This window comes from Schistocerca piceifrons, chromosome 11, assembly GCF_021461385.2.
Source record: "Schistocerca piceifrons isolate TAMUIC-IGC-003096 chromosome 11, iqSchPice1.1, whole genome shotgun sequence".
In the NCBI taxonomy this organism is placed as follows: domain Eukaryota; kingdom Metazoa; phylum Arthropoda; class Insecta; order Orthoptera; family Acrididae; genus Schistocerca; species Schistocerca piceifrons.
The window spans coordinates 145,552,122-145,573,594 of record NC_060148.1 but is presented as its reverse complement, the minus strand read 5'-3'; the positions used below and the strand labels follow the sequence as shown (position 1 = coordinate 145,573,594).

The window sequence follows — 21,473 nt, the reverse complement described above, 5'->3', positions numbered from 1 at the left end:
CTGTCTCACTCCTTTCCCAACCACTGCTTCCCTTTCATACCCCTCGACTCTTATAATTGCCATCTGGTTTCTGTACAAATTGTAAATAGCCTTTCGCTCCCTGTATTTTACCCCTGCCACCTTCAGAATTTGAAAGAGAGTATTCCAGTTAACGTTGTCGAAAGCTTTCTCTTATTCTACAAATGCTAGAAACGTAGGTTTGCCTTTTCTTAATCTAGCTTCTAAGATAAGTCGTAAGGTTAGTATTGCCTCACGTGTTCCAACATTTCTACGGAATCCAAACTGATCTTCCCCAAGGTCCGCTTCTACCAGTTTTTCCATTCGTCTGTAAAGAATTCGCGTTAGTATTTTGCAGCTGTGACTTATTAAACTTATAGTTCGGTAATTTTCACATCTGTCAACACCTGCTTTCTTTGGGATTGGAATTATTATATTCTTCTTGAAGTCTGAGGGTATTTCGCCTGTTTCATACATCTTGCTCACCAGATGGTACAGTTTTGTCATGACTGGCTCTCCCAAGGCCATCAGTAGTTCTAATGGAATGTTATCTACTCCCGGTGCCTTGTTTCGACTCAGGTCTTTCAGTGCTCTGTCAAACTCTTCACGCAGTACCTTATTTCCCATTTCATCTGCATCTACATCCTCTTTCATTTCCATAATATTGCCCTCACGTATATCACCCTTGTATAAACCCTTTATATACTCCTTCCACCTTCCTGCCTTCCCTTCTTTGCTTAGAACTGGGTTGCCATCTGAGCTCTTGATATTCATACAAGTCGGTCTCTTCTGTCCAAAGGTCTCTTTAATTTTCCTGTAGGCAGTATCTATCTTACCCCTAGTGAGACAAGCCTCTACATCCTTACATTTGTCCTCTAGCCATCCCTGCTTAGCCATTTTGCACTTCCTGTCGATCTCATTTTTGAGACATTTGTATTCCTTTTTGCCTGCTTCATTTAGTGCATTTTTATATTTTCTCCTTTCACCAATTAAATTCAATATTTCTTCTGTTACCCAAGGATTTCTAGAAGCCCTCGTCTTTTTACCTACTTGATCCTCTGCTGCCTTCACTACTTCATCCTTCAGAGCTACCCATTTTTCTTCTACTGTATTTCTTTCCCCCATTCCTGTCAATTGTTCCCTTATGCTCTCCCTGAAAGTCTCTACAACCTCTGGTTCTTTCAGTTTATTCACGTCCCATCTCCTTAAATTCCCACCTTTTTGCAGTTTCTTCAGTTTCAATCTGCAATTCATAACCAATAGATTGTGGTCAGAATCCGCATCTGCCCCTGGAAATGTCTTACAATTTAAAACCTGGTTCCTAAATCTCTGTCTTACCATTATATAATCAATCTGAAACCTTTTAGTATCTCCAGGATTCTTCCAGGTATTCAACCTTCTTTTATGATTCTTGAACCAAGTGTTAGCTATGATTAAGTTATGGTCTGTGCAAAATTCTACAAGGTGGCTTCCTCTTTCATTTCTTCCCCCCAATCCATATTCACCTACTATGTTTCCTTCTCTCCCTTTTCCTACTGACGAATTCCAGTCACCCATGACTATTAAATTTCCGTCTCTCTTCACTACCTGAATAATTTCTTTTATCTCGTCATACATTTCATCAATTTCTTCATCATGTGCAGAGCTAGTTGGCATATAAACTTGTACTACTGTAGTAGGCATGGGCTTTGTGTTTATCTTGGCCACAATAATGCGTTCACTATGCTGTTTGTAGTAGCTAACCCGCACTCTTATTTTTTATTCATTATTAAACCTACTCCTGCATTACCCCTATTTGATTTTGTATTTATAACACTGTATTCACCTGACCAAAAGTCTTGTTCCTCCTGCCACTGAAGTTCACTAATTCCCACTATATCTAACTTTAACCTATCCATTTCCCTTTTTAAATTTTCTAATCTACCTGCCCGATTAAGGGATCTGACATTCCACGCTCCGATCCGTAGAACGCCAGTTTTCTTTCTCCTGATAACGACGTCCTCTTGAGTAGTCCCCGCCCGGAGATCCGATTGGGGGACTATTTTACCTCCGGAATGTTTTACCCAAGAGGACGCCATCATCATTTAACCATACAGTAAAGCTGCATGTCCTCGGGAAAAATTACGGCTGTAGTTTCCCCATGCTTTCAGCCGTTCGCAGTACCAGCACAGCAAGGCCGTTTTGGTTAGTGTTACAAGGCCAGATCAGTCAATCATCCAGACTGTTGCACCTGCAACTACTGAAAAGGCTGCTACCCCTCTTCAGGAACCACACGTTTGTCTGGCCTCTCAACAGATACCCCTCCGTTGTGGTTGCACCTACGGTACGGCCACCTGTATCACTGAGGCACGCAAGCCTCCCCACCAACGGCAAGGTCCATGGTTCATGGGGGAAGTGATCATGAACGAAAGTATTTTTATTTGAATATGAAGATGTAGTTCATGAGAAACCTGGAAGAATGGGAATTATCAGTGCAAATTAAAGTTGAAACCTCATGAATTATATGTTCATAAAACTTTACTGTATTTAGACGGATCTACAGAAAATGAAGATCTGGGGGATCATAGAAAGTGTTGTAGTGAATACAAAAGTCCATTGGTTATTGTGGGGAAAGAGATTTGGGAGTGAGAAATGTACTTGATTCCAGACAGTTAAATAAACACTTGAAGAGAGAAACAAACTATCCAGAGAATGTAGATGAGCTTCTTAATAAATTTGAAAATATATCCCATATGTGAAGTCTTGACCTTACTTCTAGTTTTCATCAAATTTCTCTTGATCCTGGTTCTAGGAAATACACAGTTTTTTTATATGGTGGAAGATGTTTCCAATATTGTGTAATATCTTTTGGATTAAATATGTATGTGGCTGAATTCATTATGGCTTTGGATTACATGTTGGGGAAGAAATTGTTAAATAAACTAACTATATATGTAGACAACGTACTTGTAATTGGTAAAGTACGGAAGGAACATTTGAATATTTTAAGGGATGTGTTGGAGAAATTAAGAAAAAGGGGGATGACCTTAAAATCAGAAAAGTGTAAATTTGCAGTGACTTGACATTTGTGGGACACTGCATAACAGACAGGCAATTTAGCCCAATTAAAAGAAAATCTTGGCCACAGCAAAATTTCATAAACCTAGAAATAAAAAGAGTTAAGGGCATATTTTGGGTTGCATAATTTCTACAGAAAATATGTAAAGTCTCAAGTCCTTAATGCACCATGACTGAATAATTCTCTTACGAAAAATAGTATTTGGATTTGGGATGAAAATTGTCAGCAAGCCTTTGAGGAGATAAAGGAACAACTTTGTGACAGTAAAATCTTACTCAGATCCTGGTGGTTCTCTACCATCTTCTATTATGTATGACAGCATTGATAGTGGTACTCAGGCTTATTTATTTCAAGAAAAAGATGGGTAAGTGGAGCACTGTTCAATATCTTTTGCACGCAGAACTTAACAGGAACATGACAAAAATTACACGGTTATGGAAAACAAACTATTGGCTATTCAGTCAGCATTTTTCAAATTCACAAATTATCTGATAAGGCATGAAATCATTGTGTATTCAGATCATATAGCACTGAGCTATTTACAGGCCTGTAAAGTGTTACGCAACAGGATCATATGGTTGGCACTTTTTCTGCAACAGTTTAATTATGCCGTGAGATATATAACAGGTAAAGAAAATGTTATTGCTGATGTATTGTCTAGACTACTACTGAGGGGTGAGAATGAGAAAAATGGAAAAGAATGTGATAAAAATTTCAAAATTATGTTTTACAAGGGTAATTAAAGATGAGAAGGAGATAACCAAGATTTGTAATGACATCAGTGGGAAACAAAATCATGATTCAAATTGGAAACGTGAGAAAGCTATACTGGTATACGGGAAAATAAAAGTGGGATTATGTTTTAAAGTTTTAGAGGGGACTCGTTTTGAAGAAATAGCCCACACAGTGATAAGTGGAACGTATGTTGGCCAGAAAAATTTGTTGGTGCTCTTACTTGGTGTGCACATGAAAGCTATGGTCATTGTGATGCACTGAAATGTATACAGAAAATTCAAGAAAACATATATTTTCTATAACATAACAAAAAGGGTTAGAAACCCTTTAGCACCTTGTGACAGATGTCGGAGAACAAAAGTTACTAATCAAACATGGGGAGGCTATATGCAAAATGTTCTGCCAGAAATACATTTGGAGTTAATAGTGGTGTATATTTATGAGCAATTAGCAAAATTTCAAGGTGGTTATAGCTATATTTTTGTGATGATTGATCTATTCTCAAAATGCATCAAACTTTAGCTCTTAAGAAAAGCTACAAGCAAGAACATTATCTGTAAAATGTGAAAAGACTATTTTCAGAATTTAGAGAGACCCAAAGGCATAATGGGACACAATTCACTTCCATGGTAGGGAAAAAACTTTTTCAGGGATGAAAACATAAAACACATTTTCTATATATGTTTCAGCTAGGGATCCAACAGAAAGGTATGTGAGAGAGATAGGTAGAGTGTTTAGAACATATTGTGGTAAAATGATTCTGGATGGGTAGAATATGTGAGGAATTCTGAAGACATTTTAAATAGGAGACGATATACTGGCAGAAGTAAAGCTGTGAGTACCGGGCGTGAGTTGTGCTTCGGTAGCTCAGTTGGTAGAGCACTTGCCCGTGAAAGGCAAAGGTCCCGAGTTCGAGTCTCGGTCGGGCACACAGTTTTAATCTGCCAGGAAGTTTCACATTTTAAATAGTTTACAGTATTCCGCTACTGGATTTTCTCCTTATGAAATTAGTAGATCAAACAACTTGACAATATTTTCAACGAAATCATAGATTACCCTGAATGTAGAAGCTTAACTGCATGTGAAAGGGAAGAAATTGTTAGGAAGACCATGGAACAAAAATAAAATTTAAGGAAGCAGAGACATGACAGAAATGTAAAAGTTACAAAATGGTTCAAATGACTCTGAGCACTATGGGACTTAACTTCTGAGGTCATCAGTCCCACAGACTTAGAACTACTTAAACCTAACTAAGGACATCACACACATCCATGCCCGAGGCAGGATTCGAACCTACGACTGTAGCGGTCGCGCGGTTCCAGACTGTAGCGCGTAGAACTGCTCGTCCACTCTGTCCGGCTCCATATTATCCCCATTTTCTCGCATCTCATCTGAGTGGCCCTTGCATGAAATGTGCGTTGGTGACAGTACATTCGATCTGTTGTCAACTTCAAATACTGGTTCTCCGAATGTTCTCAGCAGTGTTCCATTCCTCGAAAACAACATCGCCTTCCCTCCAGGGATTTCCATTCGAGTTCCTGAAGCATCTCCGTAATGCCAGAATATTGTCTGAACCCACCAACAACAAGCCTAGCATCTCACGTCTGAACTGCTTCGATGTCTTCCTTTAATCCGACCTGGTGCAAATCCCAAATACTCGAGCAGTACTGAAGAATAGGTCGCACTAATGTCCCATATGCAGTCTGCCTTACAGGTCAACTATACTTTCCTATAATTCTTTCAATAAACCAGAGTCGACCATTTGCCTTCCCTACCACAATCCTCAAATGCTAAAGTGCGCGTCATTTACGATGGCGGCCGAGTTTAGGTTCGTTCTGCGCATCTGACGTCACAAAACACAGTCAGCCAATGAACAGAGAACGACGTTGCCTGAGCTCAACTGCAGTGCAGAGCACAGACCAGTGTCTTCAGTTTTAGAAACGTTCAGTCATAAATAAAGTAATTGAACAAAAGCAATGTCTCGATAGCAGACTTTCGTTTATAGAAAGTTTGGAAAAAGCATTCTTTATACCAATTGCTTCATATTCTATTAATTAATTAAACCAAACAAGCAATAAGCCTCCTAATTCAGGCGATAGCAAGGTAAGGTGTTTGCATCATTCTCACTAACCGCTTTTTCACAATAAAGAACAGCGGTAATTGTTTATTTCCTATTGTACTTCGACGAAACGTGAGTAATTCATAATCATACCAACAGTGTTTGTCGGTATTTTGCGTGATATTTAAAGTCCTCATGGAGAGATATTGAATGATGAACTGTGTTAGCATAGTGGTTAAAATGTATGGCTGCTAAGTGAAAGGTTCTGAGTTCAAATCTTGTTTGGTGCTTAATATTTTCTTTATTTAAAAACAATATCGAAGTGTCTTACTTCATGAATTTTTTTCGTTTGAATGTAATTTTCTGAAATTTCTAGTAGCAACTAAAATCGAACATACGGAAACTATACGATATGGACTCTGCAAACTCTTCAAAATTTCGTGCAATGGTTTACTGCATCTAATGCTGCACAATAACTGCGTTGAACATCGAAACAAAATTAAGTCATTTATTGGGGGCAGGTATCAGTCAAGAAGATGTGTAAAAATCAAAGTTTTGGGCCAAATAATTTTGTGAAATCGAATGATAAAGTGTGTCAGAGCAGTCGAAACACCAAATGTCTGCACAGGCGAGCAATGCAGTGATGACAAAATCGCACACATCGCGGAATGCGGGGAGCACGTCTCTGTAGCAGCGAAAGGACATTTTAATTTCCACTGTCTATACTTTTACAAATAAATTCATAAAACTTTAACGGCATGACCAGGAAGGATTCAGGATTCATACGCATAGCAGTGGAAGCTCAAAAACGTAACAAAACACATTTTTACATGTGAAATTTCATCATTTTTTTTACTTACTACTGGCTGCATTTGTTGCTATAGGTACACTTTTCTTCCTAAGTAAGAGAGATTCTTCGATGACTTTTGCACAGCATACAAACCATAGTTACAGGTGTACGAAACACTAGAAGTTATTTAATTTATGAAAAAATGAATTTTAAACTTCATGTTTAGAAAAAATTCAAGTATTGTAGTTAATTGTCTCAAATTTTTCCACAGGTTTTAATAGATTTGCAAAATTCTAGAGTTTCATACACATGCAACTACTGTTTGTATGCTATGAAAAATTCATCGAAGAATCTCTCTTGCTTAGGAAGAAAAGTGTACCTATAGCAACAAATGCAGCCAGTAATAGGTGCAAAAATGATGAAATTTCACATGTAAGAAAAGGTGTACCTATAGCAACAAATGCAGCCAGTAATAAGTCAAAAAATGATGAAATTTCACATGTAAGTAAAGGTATTTTGCTACGTTTTTGAACTTCCACTGCGATGAGTGTGAGTCCTCAATCCTTCCTGGTCATGGTGACAAAGTTTTATGAATTTATTTGTAGAAGTATAGACAGTAGAAATTAAAATGTCCTGTGGTGACTCTCCTGCTCCAAGTCGGCCCGTTTGACGTCCTACCTCCCTTAAGGGTCAGAGAGACAGACAGACAACCAGACGAACAACAAAGCAATCGTATGATGGTTCCGTTTTTTCCAGTCGAGTCACGAAACTCTAAAAAGGACGCATCCAAACCACCTGATTCCTCCGTTTTTTGCTAAGGATTTTCCTTATGGAATGGAAAACAGGAGAGCTGCACTCACTGCCAACAGGTCGCTTTCGTCCATTTCGAATCCACAGTGTGCTCCGTGTAAACATTTGTAACACGGATATGTACAGGGTGTCCGAAAAGTCTTTCCCTGATTACGTTAATTGATAACTCAGGCTAGAAGTAAGATACAAATATGAAACTGGTGTCTAATTGTTTACAAACTATCAAAGTTTTTTTTTCACACATCAGTAAACTTCCACTTCCATTGTTGCCCAATGACAGTACACGTCGATATGACTTTGCGGTCGAAATGCTATCAAGTATTGAGGATGATGATGGTTATCTCAGACGAATTGCCTTTGTCAGTGGAGTAGTGAATCGCCATAATGTGCGCATTTCGGGTTCACAACCCCCTGGCGAGGTCACGGAGTGCACCAGAGGCAGTCCAAAGGTGAATGTTTGGTGCGCGCTATTGCAAGATCGAATTATCGGGTCATTCTTCTTCGCTGAGGCTACCGTCACATCTGCAGTGTATCTGGACATGTTGCAACTGTATGCTGTTCCTCAGCTGCTTCAGTACCACCCCGATGTCTTGTTTCAGCAAGACGGTGCACCGCCTCATTGGAGTTTGGACTTCCGTGCCTATCTCAATATGAACTTTCCTGGACGATGGATTGGTCGTCATGGGCCAACGGTTTGGCCTCAACGCCCTGCTGACATAACCCCATTAGACTTTTTATGGGGTTATGTCAAGGACGAGGTCTACCGAACACGTGTACCAGATCCTGAAACCCTGCGGCAACGGATAACCACAGTCGTTGAATCGATCCCTCCAGTGATGTTGGCTAATGTGTGGAAGGAAATTGAATATCGTCTAGATGTGGTACGTTCTACCAAGGGTGCTCATGTGGAAGTTTACTGATGTGTGAAAAAAACTTTGATAGTTTGTAAACAATTAGACACCATTTTCATATTTGTATCTTACTTCTAGCCTGAGTTATCAATTTATGTAATGAGAGAAAGACTTTTCGGACACCCTGTATCTCCTCAAACTCTGTCGGACAAGACTGGCTGGCTTCACCCCGATACATGTGACTGCTGGGCGTCCGATGGGCATTGTTGCGAGACAACATTGCCAGGCTATAATATTGGCAACATACACTGATAAGGCAAAACATTATGGCCACTGGAAACTCGAAGGTTGCATGTCTGCTGATGGCATTGCGGACGAGTATGTAAACCGAGCAGAGGTGGACGGGGAATCATACTAGCGAAGATACGCGCCGCAAATGGGTATCTCCACTGAGATAAGCGACTTTGCCAAACGGCAGATTATTATTATGCAGAACCCGTGAATGAGCATCTCGGAAACGACGAACTTGGCCGAATGTTCATGAGCATCTGCAGAAACTGGTAGGACAGTGAAGCTACGAGTAGGCGCTAAGCGACTGGACGTCCACAGAGCGTGGTGTTGGAGGCTTGTCTGCTCTGTAAAGTAGGACAGATGGTGATATGTGGCACCTCTGGGGAAAGAGCACAACGTCGGTGGAACAATACGTGTTTCGGAGCACACCATTCAGCGCACATTGTCGAGAAAGAGGCCTCTACAGCAGATGACCTGAGACTTGCTACCAAGCAAGGCAGGATTGGGTTACAATTGCCTAGCTTATTTTGCAGTCACGTACACTTTATTTGGAAACAACAACAAATAAAAGGTAACAATAAATTAAGAAGTGTGTCATGGCTGAAGGTCTTAATGGCAGCAAATTGAAAGCTATTTCTCGGCTGAAGGCCCCAATACTGATAATTTAAAACTCTTTCACGACTGAAGGCCTGTATAGCAATCTTAAGAACTAGTTAAACTACTTCAGCTTCAATTACATATGTTAAAATATTTTTAAGAACAATTATCAAAGTCTCACTGCTAGAATACAATTGTCTAATTAAGATTTTTAAGACAAGTAACACTCACGGTTGAGGGCCTTACTAACAACAAATTTAACTACACAACTGGCCATTAAAATTGCTACACCAAGAAGAAATGCAGATGATAAACGGGTATTCATTGGACAAATATACACTACTGGACTTTAAAATTGCTACACCAAGAAGAAATGGAGATGATCAACGGGTATTCATTGTACAAATATATTATACTAGAACGGACATGTGATTACATTTTCACGCAATTTGGTTGCATAGATCCCGAGAAATCAGTACCCAGAACAACCACCTCTGGCCGTAATAACGGCCTTGATACCCAGGGCATTAAGTCAAACAGAGCTTGGATGGCGTCTATAGGTACAGCTGCCCATGCAGCTTCAACACGATACCACAGTTCATCAAGAGTAGTGACTGGCGTATTGTGATGAGCCAGTTGCTCGGCCACCATTGACCAGACGTTTTCAGTTGGTGAGAGATCTGGAGAATGTGCTGGCCAGGGCAGCAGGAACATTTTCTGTATCCAGAAAGGCCCTTACAGGACCTGCAACATGCGGTCGTGCATTATCCTGCTGAAACAAAGGGTTTCATAGGAATCGAGTGAAGGGTAGAGCCACGGGTCGTAACACATTTGATATTTAACGTTCACTGTTCAAAGTGCCGTCAATGCGAACAAGAGGTGACCGAGACGTGTAACCAATGGCACCCCATACCATCACGGCGGGTGATACGCCAGTATGGCGATGACGAATACACGCTTCCAATGTGCGTTCACCGCGATGTCACCAGACACGGATGCGACCATCGTGATGCCGTAAACAGAACCTGGATTCACCCGAAAAATGACGTTTTGCAATTCTGCACCCAGGTCCGTCGTCGAGTACACCATTGCAGGCGCTCCTGTCTGTAATGCAGCGTCGAGGGTAACCGCAGCAAAGGTCTCCGAGCTGGTAGTCCATGCTGCTGCAAACGTCGGCGAACTGTTCGTGCAGATGGTCGTTGTTTTGCAAAAGTCCACATCTGTTGACTCAGGGATCGAGACGTGGCTGCACGATCCGTTACAGCCATGCGCATAAGATGCCTGTCATCTCGACTGCTAGTGATATGAGGCCGTTGGGACCCAGCACGGCGTTGTGTGCAGCATCACGGACTATCAGCTCGGAGACCGTGGCTGTGGTTACCCTTGACACTGTATCACAGACAGGAGCGCCTGCGATGGTGTACTCGACGACGAACATGGGTGCACGAATGGCAAAACGTCATTTTTTTCGGATGAATCCAGGTTCTGTTTACAGTATTATGATGGTCGCATCCGTGTTTGGCGACATTGCGGTGAACGCACATTGGAAGCGTGTATTCGTCATCGCCATACTGGCGTATCGCCCGGCGTGACGGTATGGTGTACCATTGGTTACGCGTCTCGGTCATCTCTTGTTCGCATTGACGGCACTTTGAACAGTGGACGTTACAATTCAGATGTGTTACGACCCGTGGCTCTACCCTTCATTCGATCCCTGCGAAACACTACATTTCAGCAGGATAATGCACGACCGCATGTTGCAGGTCCTGTACGGGCCTTTCTGGATACAGGAAATGTTCGACTGCTGCCCTGGCCAGCACATTCTCCACATCTCTCACCAACTGGAAACGTGTGGTCAATGGTGGCCGAGCAACTGGCTCGTCACAATACGCCAGTCACTACTCTTGATGAACTGTGGTGTCGCGTAGAAGCTGCATGTTCAGCCCATCCAAGCTCTGCTTGACTCAATGCCCGGGCGTATCAAGGCCGTTATTACGGCCAGAGGTGGTTGTTGTGGGTACTGATTTCTCAGGATCTATTCACCCAACTTGCGTGAAAATGTAATCACATGTCAGTTCTAGTATAATATATTTGTCCAATGAATACCCGTTTATCATCTGTGTTTCTCCTTGGTGTAGCAATTTTAATTACCAGTAGTGTATAACTGGATTGTGCTACAACGGCTCGAGGAGCCTGAAAGTGAAGTCAAGTTAATGTATTGGCCACCAATGTCGCCGGATGTGAATGCGGTGGTTGCCATTACGGTCCACAAATCTACAATCGAACTGTAGAATCGATGATACTCAAAATCGGTGATATATTTATTGCCTTACAGAGATGGCCCAACAAGTTATTAAGGAGGTGGTCATATTGTTTGGGCTCGTCAGTGTACAGCAGCTGTAGCCCGTGTAAACACACCCCTAGGCCGAATCTCACACTGCCGGCCAGAGCGCGTTGACCAGCCTCCTCAGGGAGAGACAGGTGCGCCTCCTTATAAAACTGTCATGGTGGCTTTTCTCCCTCATTCTGGTCGTTTTCGTCACTGCCGCTCCTTACACTGCAGGCTCGCATTTATCTAACAGTAACGACGATATAAATCTCGGGTGAACTGCCTGGTATGAGTGTGCATTGGACCAATATTTCGGCAATCGACCACGTTGGCATCATCAGGTGCGCTGATGTACGGACCGGCGGTGGGCCGCTGCCATATATATATAGGACAATCCCTGTCCTGCTGCTCCCTTAGGCGCTTCCCATATACAGGGTGTTACAAAAAGGTACGGCCAAACTTTCAGGAAACATTCCTCACACACAAATAAAGAAAAGATGTTATGTGGACATGTGTCCGGAAAGGCTTAATTTCCATGTTAGACCTCATTTTAGTTTCGTCAGTCTGTACTGTACTTCCTCGATTCACCGCCAGTTGGCCCAATTGAAGGAAGGTAATGTTGACTTCGGTGCTTGTGACGACATGCGACTCATTGCTCTACAGTACTGGCATCGAGCACATCAGTACGTAGCATCAACAGGTTAGTGTTCATCACGAACGTGGTTTTGCAGTCAGTGCAATGTTTACAAATGCGGAGTTGGCAGATGCCCATTTGATGTATGGATTAGCACGGGGCAATGGGCGTGGCGCGGTACGTTTGTATCGAGACAGATTTCCAGAACGAAGGTGTCCCGACAGGAAGAAGTTCGAAGCAGTTGATCGGCGTCTTAGGGAGCACGGAACATTTCAGCCTGTGACTCGCGACTGGGGAAGACTTAGAACGACGAGGACACCTGCAATGGACGAGGCAATTCTTCGTGCAGTTGACGATAATCCTAATGTCAGCGTCAGAAAAGTTGCTGCTGTACAAGGTAACGTTGACCACGTCACTGTATGGAGAGTGCTACGGGAGAACCACTTGTTTCCGTATCGTATACAGCGTGTGCAGGCACTATCAGCAGCTGATTGGCCTCCACGGGTACACTTCTGCGAATGGTTCATCCGACAATGTGTCAATCCTCATTTCAGTGCAAATGTTCTCTTTACGGATGAGGCTTCATTTCAACATGATCGAATTGTAAATTTTCACAATCGATTTGTGTGGGCTGACGAGAATCCGCACGCAGTTGTGCGATCATGTCATCGACACAGATTTTCTGCGAAGGTTTGGGCAGGCATTGTTGGTGATGTCTCGATTGGGCCCCATGTTCTTCCACCTACGCTCAATGGAGCACGTTATCACGATTTCATACGGGATATTCTACCTGTGCTGCTAGAACATGTGCCTTTACAAGTACGACACAACACGTGATTCATGCACGAAGGAGCACCTGCACATTTCAGTCGAAGTGTTCGTACGCTTCTCAACAACAGATTCGGTGACCGACGGATTGGTAGAGGCAGACCAATGTCATGGCCTCCACGCTCTCCTGACCTCAACCCTCTTGACTTTCATTTATGGGGGCATTTGAAAGCTCTTGTCTACGCAACCCCGGTACCAAATGTAGAGACTCTTCGTGCTCGTATTGTGGACGGCTGTGATACAATACGCCATTCTCCAGGGCTTGAGGGATTCCATGCGACGGAGGGTGCATGCATGTATCCTCGCTAACGGAGGTCAGTTTGAACATTTCCTGTAACAAAGTGTTTGAAGTCACGCTGGTACGTTCTGTTGCTGTGTGTTTCCATTCCATGATCAATGTGATTTGAAGAGAAGCAATAAAATGAGCTCTAACATGGAAAGTAAGCGTTTCCGGACACATGTCCACATAACATATTTTCTTTCTTTGTGTGTGAGGAATGTTTCCTGAAAGTTTGGCCGTACCTTTTTGTAACACCCTGTATAGATGGCGCTGGCCCACCTCCGGTCAGTACATCAGCGTATCTGATGATGCCAACGTGGTCGATTGCCGAAATATTGTGTCCTAAGCACACTCATGCCAGGCTGTTCAAATGGTTCAAATGGCTCTGAGCACTATGGTACTTAAGTTCTGAGGTCATCACTCCCCTAGAACTTAGAACTAGTTAAACCTAACTAGCCTAAGGACATCACAAACATCCATGCCCGAGGCAGGATTCGAACCTGCGACCGTAGCGGTCTTGCGGTTCCAGACTGCAGCGCCTTAACCGCACGGCCACTTCGGCCGGTAGTGCCTTTTGTGCCCTACGTCCTGCACGAAGATTGATCTCCTGCAAGCCACTCCAAGCGCCTTGGAGGTTGCAAAGTACTGAGCACATGTAATATAAATACAATTTGTGTATATATATGTACATATTTATTTATGTGTATGGCTACTGTAAATTTGTATGTTTCTGATTCGAGAATAACTAAATCTCACATTAATTTTATTTAACAGTTGTCTCACACCAGCTGTTTAGTGCAGCTGCAGTTGCGACCGCCCGCTGCCGGTTTGCTACTCGCGAACCTCGTCTGCAGCGACTGAGCGAGGTGGCTGGCGCAGCGGCAGCACTCTGCACCCGTACTCGAGAGAACGGCGATTCAACTCCTTGTCCAGCCATCATGATTTAGCTTGTCCACGGTTCCCTTAATAGCTTCACCCAAATGCCATGATGAATGTGGTGTCACCGCCAGACACCACACTTGCTAGGTGGTAGCCTTTAAATCGGCCGCGGTCCGTTAGTATACGTCGGACCCGCGTGTCGCCACTGTCAGTGATAGCAGACCGAGCGCCACCACACGGCAGGTCTAGAGAGACTTACTAGCACTCGTCCCAGTTGTACAGCCGACTTTGCTAGCGATGGTTCACTGACAAATTAAGCTCTCATTTGCCGAGACGATAGTTAGCATAGCCTTCAGCTACATTTGCTACGACCTAGCAAGGCGCCGTATTCAATTGATAATTAATATTATGAAGCATGTACCGTAACGAGAGATGTTCTACAATTGTGGATTAAAGTTAAGTATTCTACCAGTTACCTCCTGTTTTGCTAGTCTTATTTCTCTGACCTGTTCCAGACCTAACGCCAGCCAGCGTGTAATTAAACGCGTGCATTTCGGCCTCCTCTAGAAAAACAGTGTTGGCTCTTCTGCCAACACTACAATGAATCCTCTTAAAAGCGGAGGGCCGATTTCCATTCTCTTCTTTTTATAATGCAAGCTTGTGCTCTGTCCTTAATGACCTCACTCTCGACGACACGCTAAGCTCTGACCTTCCTTCTTTGTTTCTCATCCATCCTGGTTCTGCTGCACGTCTATCTTACCTGTACAATCAATTTTACTTTCTTTTCTAGTTGGCATTGGCGGTTCTAGGCACTTCAATCCGGAATCGCGCTGCTGCTACGGTCGCAGGTTCGAATCCTGCCTCGGGCATGGATGTGTGTCTTGTCCTTAGGTTAGCTGGCCGAAGTGGCCGTGCGGTTCTAGGCGCTGCAGTCTGGAACCGCGAGACCGCAACGGTCGCAGGTTCGAATCCTGCCTCGGGCATGGATGTGTGTGATGTCCTTAGGTTAGTTAGGTTTAAGTAGTTCTAAGTTCTAGGGGACTAATGACCTCAGAAGTTGAGTCCCAAAGTGCTCAGAGCCATTTTTTGTCCTTAGGTTAGTTAGGTTTAACTAGGTCTAACAAGGGGATTTACTTCAAACTTTGCACACTCGTAGTACTCCGTGACGACAACATTATGTGAGTCGCTTAGATGTCCACTTTTAAAAAAAATTTAGTTGGCAAATGTGGATTGTAGAGCATGACATTTTACACATGCTTGAAATGCTATTTATGCTGAAAGCTCTCCACGTCCTATGGAAAACAGCTCACGAAAAGTGTGGTTAGATTCAAAACTGTCCGTGTCCATCAGTAAGTTGGGTGCAAAACTTGTCTTGTCCCTTTTGGCAAATCGCATTGAAGGCTGGGGTCATGTAACTGTAATGTAAGATGGCTACCACAAGCATGTAAACATTGTACTTGCGTGGTGTCTTACAGCTGTTTATTCTAAAAGCTATACACATTCTTAGAATGCTATAAAAATCCAAGGGGAGCCTAATTATAATTCTGAAATCAACCTACCAGTGTCCGTATGCAAACGTGGGAAACACTTAGGACACACAAACTCGAGCTGCATTACGAATACGTTTGTTCCTGTTAATGAAAAGAAACTGGAGGATGTTTCAAAACTCCTCGAGAAACACTATGGTGAGTCCTGGAGGGAACGTGAATCCTTGTCGTGGTACATGACATTACTAGGTTCCAGCGGATCAGGGGCATCAGTTGAATCAGAATGCCTAGTAGGAGAAGATGAAGACATTGTTCCAGATATGATGTATTAAGTGGATTGAGGGTCAGTTGTTACACCATGTACTTTCATAAATATTAAAAGAAATTAAAACTGAATACACAGTTTTATGTTCACCCCATATCCTCTCCTCATGTACAACTAGTCAGGTTCAAAACTGTCCATGTCCATTTCAGTTGCATGCAAAAGTGGCCATCTGCAAAGTCAGATGCAAAACTGGCCAAGTCCATTTTTATTTTGCTTATATCTTACATGCATTAAGTTCCTGATTTTTTTTTCAATAGCCCAAATGGTTTTGTACTAATCCATACTTATGTATACAACAGACAGTGTAGGGCAGTGTGTATTTAAACAGTAAAAACAGTTTTTCCACTTTTTCTCAATACCGTCTATGGAGGACATGGACAGTTTTGCATCTAGGCGACTCATGTGTAAGCAGTAGCGCGTACTTCTCAAGCGTTGCTGAGAAAATCGCAAGATAATTTCGGTCGTCAAATATAGCCGGCACGGTAGATCAGCGTGTTCGATCGGAGGGTTTAGCTACCCTCTGTAATTAAAAAAAGTGAGTGAACGAATCAACGAACAACCTGAACGAGTGTGATCGGACGTCCGCCACGAACAAGTTCAACGAACAATATGGAACAAAATGAGATTTTAAAAAAAAAAAAAGTGATTAGCGTTCAAGCTCCGTAATCGCTGGATCGCTGGGTCGAGTCCCGTTTGTCAGTTTTTTTTTTTCATTTCTAACACAGTCATTTTGTTTACTATTTATATAACAATTGATACAATGGGAAAAATACGTGTATTCGGATGGACTTTTATTAAATTTACAATGTTATTTGGCTGCCTACAAATTTTTGCTATCACAAATAATATAATATTCATAACTATCGACTATTAAACGACCGAACGTATAAAGTGATACTGAAAGTGTATATGCTTGTCCCTGATTTGAGAAATCCCTTATACCTAGAAGGAGCCCGAAACGACTTGTTACCTCCAAGTTTTGACCGGCACAGACGGCTTTCGAAAGATATACAATTAGTCGTCGCTTTCGTCATTACGAGTACAAGTTGCAGGGTGGTATTCTTCGTCAAAACATGGAAAACATGAAATTAAACGGCGCCAGCTGCATTGAATAAATGCTATGTTTCCGCATACGCAAGGTCTTTTTTCCGTGGAAAAAACAAACTTTGTTAACAATTTCAAAAGCCTCACTTTCAGCCGATAATTTGCAAGCAAACCATGAATAACGAAGCATTTCCTTAAATATCGGCGCTGATAATTGGTGATGCAGTATCGAGTGTATTTTAATAGCGTCTTCACGAGAAGCAATTTGTCGTTCTCTTTCGATTAAATACGAACAATTTTGAAGACACGGACATGCATACATTTTCAGTATCATTTTGTGCGTTTGGTCGTTTACTAGTCGATAGTTATGAATATTATATTATTTGTGATAGTAAAAATTTGCCAAATAACATTGTAAATTTAATAAAAGTCCATCCGAATACACGTAATTTTCCCATTATACGAGGGCCGTTCAGAAAGTAACCTCCGGTTGATTTAAAAAAAATACACCAAGTTAAATAAAAATATTTTAATATACACATCTTACAACTACATCTTTGCACTATTTTTCTACATAGTCTCCATAGCGATTGAGGCCCTTATCGTATCTCTTCACAAGCTTTGAAATTCCTTCTGCATAAAAATCACCCGCTTGTGCCTGGAGCCAGCCTGTGACCGCATCTTTGAGCTCTTCGTCGTCATCAAACCGCTGTGACCTGAGCCATTTCTTCAAATGCATGAAGAGGTGATAATCACTTGGCGCCAGGTCTGGGCTGTAAGGTGGATGGTTGATAACGTCCCACTTGAAGGACTCAAGAAGGGCCGTTGTTCTGCGAGCAGAGTGAGGACGGGCGTTATCGTGCAAAAAAACGATACCGGAAGTCAGCATACCACGGCGTTTGTTCTGTATAGCCCGTCGTAACTTTTTTATTGTTTCACAGTACACGTCTTGATTAATGGTCGTACCACGTTCCACGAATTCAACCAACAACACCCCTTTGGCATCCCAAAACACCGTTGCCATCAGTTTTCTGGCAGAAAAATCTTGCGAGGCTTTTCTTGGTTTGGTAGGCGAATTTGAATGTGCCCACATCTTTGATTGTTCTTTTGTCTCAGGGTTCACGTACTTAATCCAGGTTTCGTCACCGGTCACGATTCTGTTTAACAATGGTTCTCCTTCGTCCTCATAACGTGACAGAAAGTCTAATGCAGAAGCCATTCTTTGAGTTTTGTGGTGGTCGGTAAGAATTTTGGGCACCCATCGTGCACAGAACTTACGGTAACCCAATCTTGCTGTCACTATCTCGTACAAGAGAGTCTTAGAAATCTGTGGAAAACCAGTAGACAACTCCGACATTGAGAAACGTCGATTTTCACGAACTTTTGCATCAACTGTCTGAACGAGTTCGTCAGTCACCAATGATGGTCTACCACTCCTCTCTTCATCATGAACGTTTTCTCGTCCACTTTTAAATAAACGTACCCATTCGCAGACAACTCCTTCACTCATAACTCTTGGTCTGTACACGGCACAAAGCTCACAATGAATAGCTGCTGCAGAATATCCTTTGGCTGTAAAAAACCTTATGACAGCACGCACTTCACATTTGGTGGGGTTTTCTATTGCAGCACACATTTCAAACTGCCACAAAAACTAAACTAGCGCAGGTACGACGTTCACTCCACCACGGCTTGATGCCGACTGACCTGTTGAGTGCGTGAACGCACAGATGGCGTCGCTACTCCCCACACAACCCGCACTGTGACCAATCGGAGGTTACTTACTGAACCGCCCTCGTATCAATTGTAAGCAAAGAAGGGAAAGCAGAAAGGTGGAAGGAGTATATAGAGGGTCTATACAAGGGCGATGTACTTGAGGACAATATCATGGAAATGGAAGAGGATGAAGGTGAAGATGAAATGGGAGATATGATTCTGCGTGAAGATTTTGACAGAGCACTGAAAGACCTGAGTCGAAACAAGGCCCCGGGAGTAGACAACATTCCATTAGAACTACTGATGGCCTTGGGAGAGCCAGTCCTACTCTACCATCTGGTGAGCAAGATACATGACAGACGAAATACCCTCAGACTTCAAGAAGAATATAATAATTCCAATCCCAAAGAAAGCAGGTGTTGACAGATGTGAAAATTACCGAACTATCAGTTTAATAAGTCTCTGCTGCAAAATACTAACGCGAATTCCTTACAGACGAATGGAAAAACTAGTAGAAGCCGACCTCGGGGAAGATCAGTTTGGATTCCGTAAAAATATTGGGAGTATAGATTTAAGCGTCAGGAAGTCGTTTCTGAAAGTATTTGTCTGGAGTCTAGCCATGTATGGAAGTGAAACATGGACGATAAAGAGTTTGGACAAGAAGAGAATAGAAGCTTTTGAAATGTGGTGCTACAGAAGAATGCTGAAGATTAGATGGGTAGACCACATAACTATTGAGGAAGTATTGAATAGAATTGGGGAGAAGAGGAGTTTGTGACACAACTTGACTAGAAGAAGGGACCGATTGGTAGGACACGTTCTGAGGCATCAAGGGATCACCAATTTGGTATTGGAGGGCAGCGTGGAGGGTAAAAATCGTAGAGGGAGACCAAGAGATGAATACACCAAGCAGATTCAGAAGGATGTAGGTTGCAGTAGGTACTGGGAGATGAAGAAGCTTGCACAGGATAGAGTAGCACGGAGAGCTGCATCAAACCAGTCTCACGACTGAAGACCACAGCAACAACATCAATTGTAATATAAATAGTAAAGAAAGTGACTGTGTTATAAATAAAAAAAACTGACGAGTGGGACTCGACCCAGCGATCCAGCGATTACGGGGCTTGAATGCTAACCACTTTTTTTTTTTTTGTCGTAACATTCCACAGTAGTACATAATTTTCAACTGAGATTTAAAAGTAATAAAACAAACTAAAATTAATTATAGGTTCCTTGACATTTTAGATAAAACTCCAAATGTAAACCAGATAGTGATGGTCTTCACTTTATCGTATTTGTTGTTCAAAGATCAAATTGTCTCTCGTTTCTTCATGTTCTAAATCGTATAGTCGAAAATGGAGTTCACATGACTATTCTTCTGAGGAAGTTGGTGTATGTATCATAGTAATTATTCATGCGTAGTAGCTTGTGATGCTGGGCGGAGATGTACGTCAAAAAATCTCCTTCGCTCCTTTCTTTACTGAACAGCAGGTAAAATACCGCGTGTCCCTTCAACCAGTTGACGGCATTTTTCTTCCAGGTAGGGTATAGTTCTTCTACTGGGTATGAAAGGGACGCTGGCGTTATCAAATACGGCGGTTTTCTCTGCATAGTTGCTAACTTTTTTCTGATTGACAACCATATATTATTTTGCATTTCCACAGACAAATTGGTGTTCATCTGTGTCAGTCACGTTGCAAGTGGTACATAAAGGGGAATCAGCCAGGTGAATGGAATGTAGTCTGGAGTTCGTTGGAAATTTCCTGTTCACAACATAGTACCACAATGACCGCACTTTTGTTGGTAAATACGGGTGGTGTATGTTCCTCCAGATATCATGGCAAAAGTGACCGACGTATTTTTGTTCTATGATGTTCTTGGTCTGAAAGTTCATTACGTTTTAGTATATTTTCTTGACTTTGATGACATCTTTCTCGGGTGTTCCCAGTCTAATGTAGCTATATTCTACGAAGAAATGTTTTAGGTGGTAAAGTTCATTTGGAATGTGGTGAACGTCTATTGGGGCGTCCTGGTTGGTCGGTGCTATTTCATTTATCAGAAATGCGGCAACACTGTTAACTGACCGCTTCCACAGTTTATATGGTTTACAGACGTACAATGCTTGTGCTTTATTGTACACGTTTGTGAGATTCAATCCACCGTTGTCAGTCGGTAGAGTCAATGTTTGGTACTTGACTTTGAAGATATGGCCGAGGCTGACGAAGTGGCCAAAAGCGGCCAAAATCCTGTTCGCCACTTCCCTCGGCATTGGCAGGGCTTGCACCACGTAATCTACGTCTACATCATTACTTTGCAATTCACAGTTAAGTGCTTGGCAGAGGGTTCATCGAACCACAATCATACTATCTCTCTACCATTCCACTCCCGAACAGCGCGCGGGAAAACGAACACCTAAACCTTTCTGTTCGAGCTCTGATTTCTCTTATTTTATTTTGATGATCATTCCTACCTATGTAGGTTGGGCTCAACAAAATATTTTCGCATTCGGAAGAGAAAGTTGGTGACTGAAATTTCGTAAACATATCTCGCCTCGACGAAAAACGTCTTTCCTTTAATGACTTCCATCCCAACTTGCGTATCATATCTGCCACTCTCTCTCCCCTATTACGTCATAATACAAAACACGCTGCCCTTTTTTGCACCCTTTCGATGTCCTCCGTCAATCCCACCTGGTAAGGATCCCACACCGCGCAGCAATATTCTAACAGAAGACGAACGAGTGTAGTGTAAGCTGTCTCTTTA

At 42.4% G+C, this 21,473-nt stretch overlaps 1 long non-coding RNA gene and 1 other non-coding gene across 2 annotated transcripts in view; both read left to right on the top strand.

Annotated features, from left to right (window-relative positions):
• Nucleotides 1-21,473, top strand: part of LOC124720415 — a 66,560-nt gene that overhangs the window by 18,342 nt on the left and 26,745 nt on the right. The window lies entirely within an intron of this gene.
• Nucleotides 4,646-4,720, top strand: Trnas-uga. The gene has a single exon. It is a non-coding gene; the product is annotated as a tRNA-Ser (tRNA).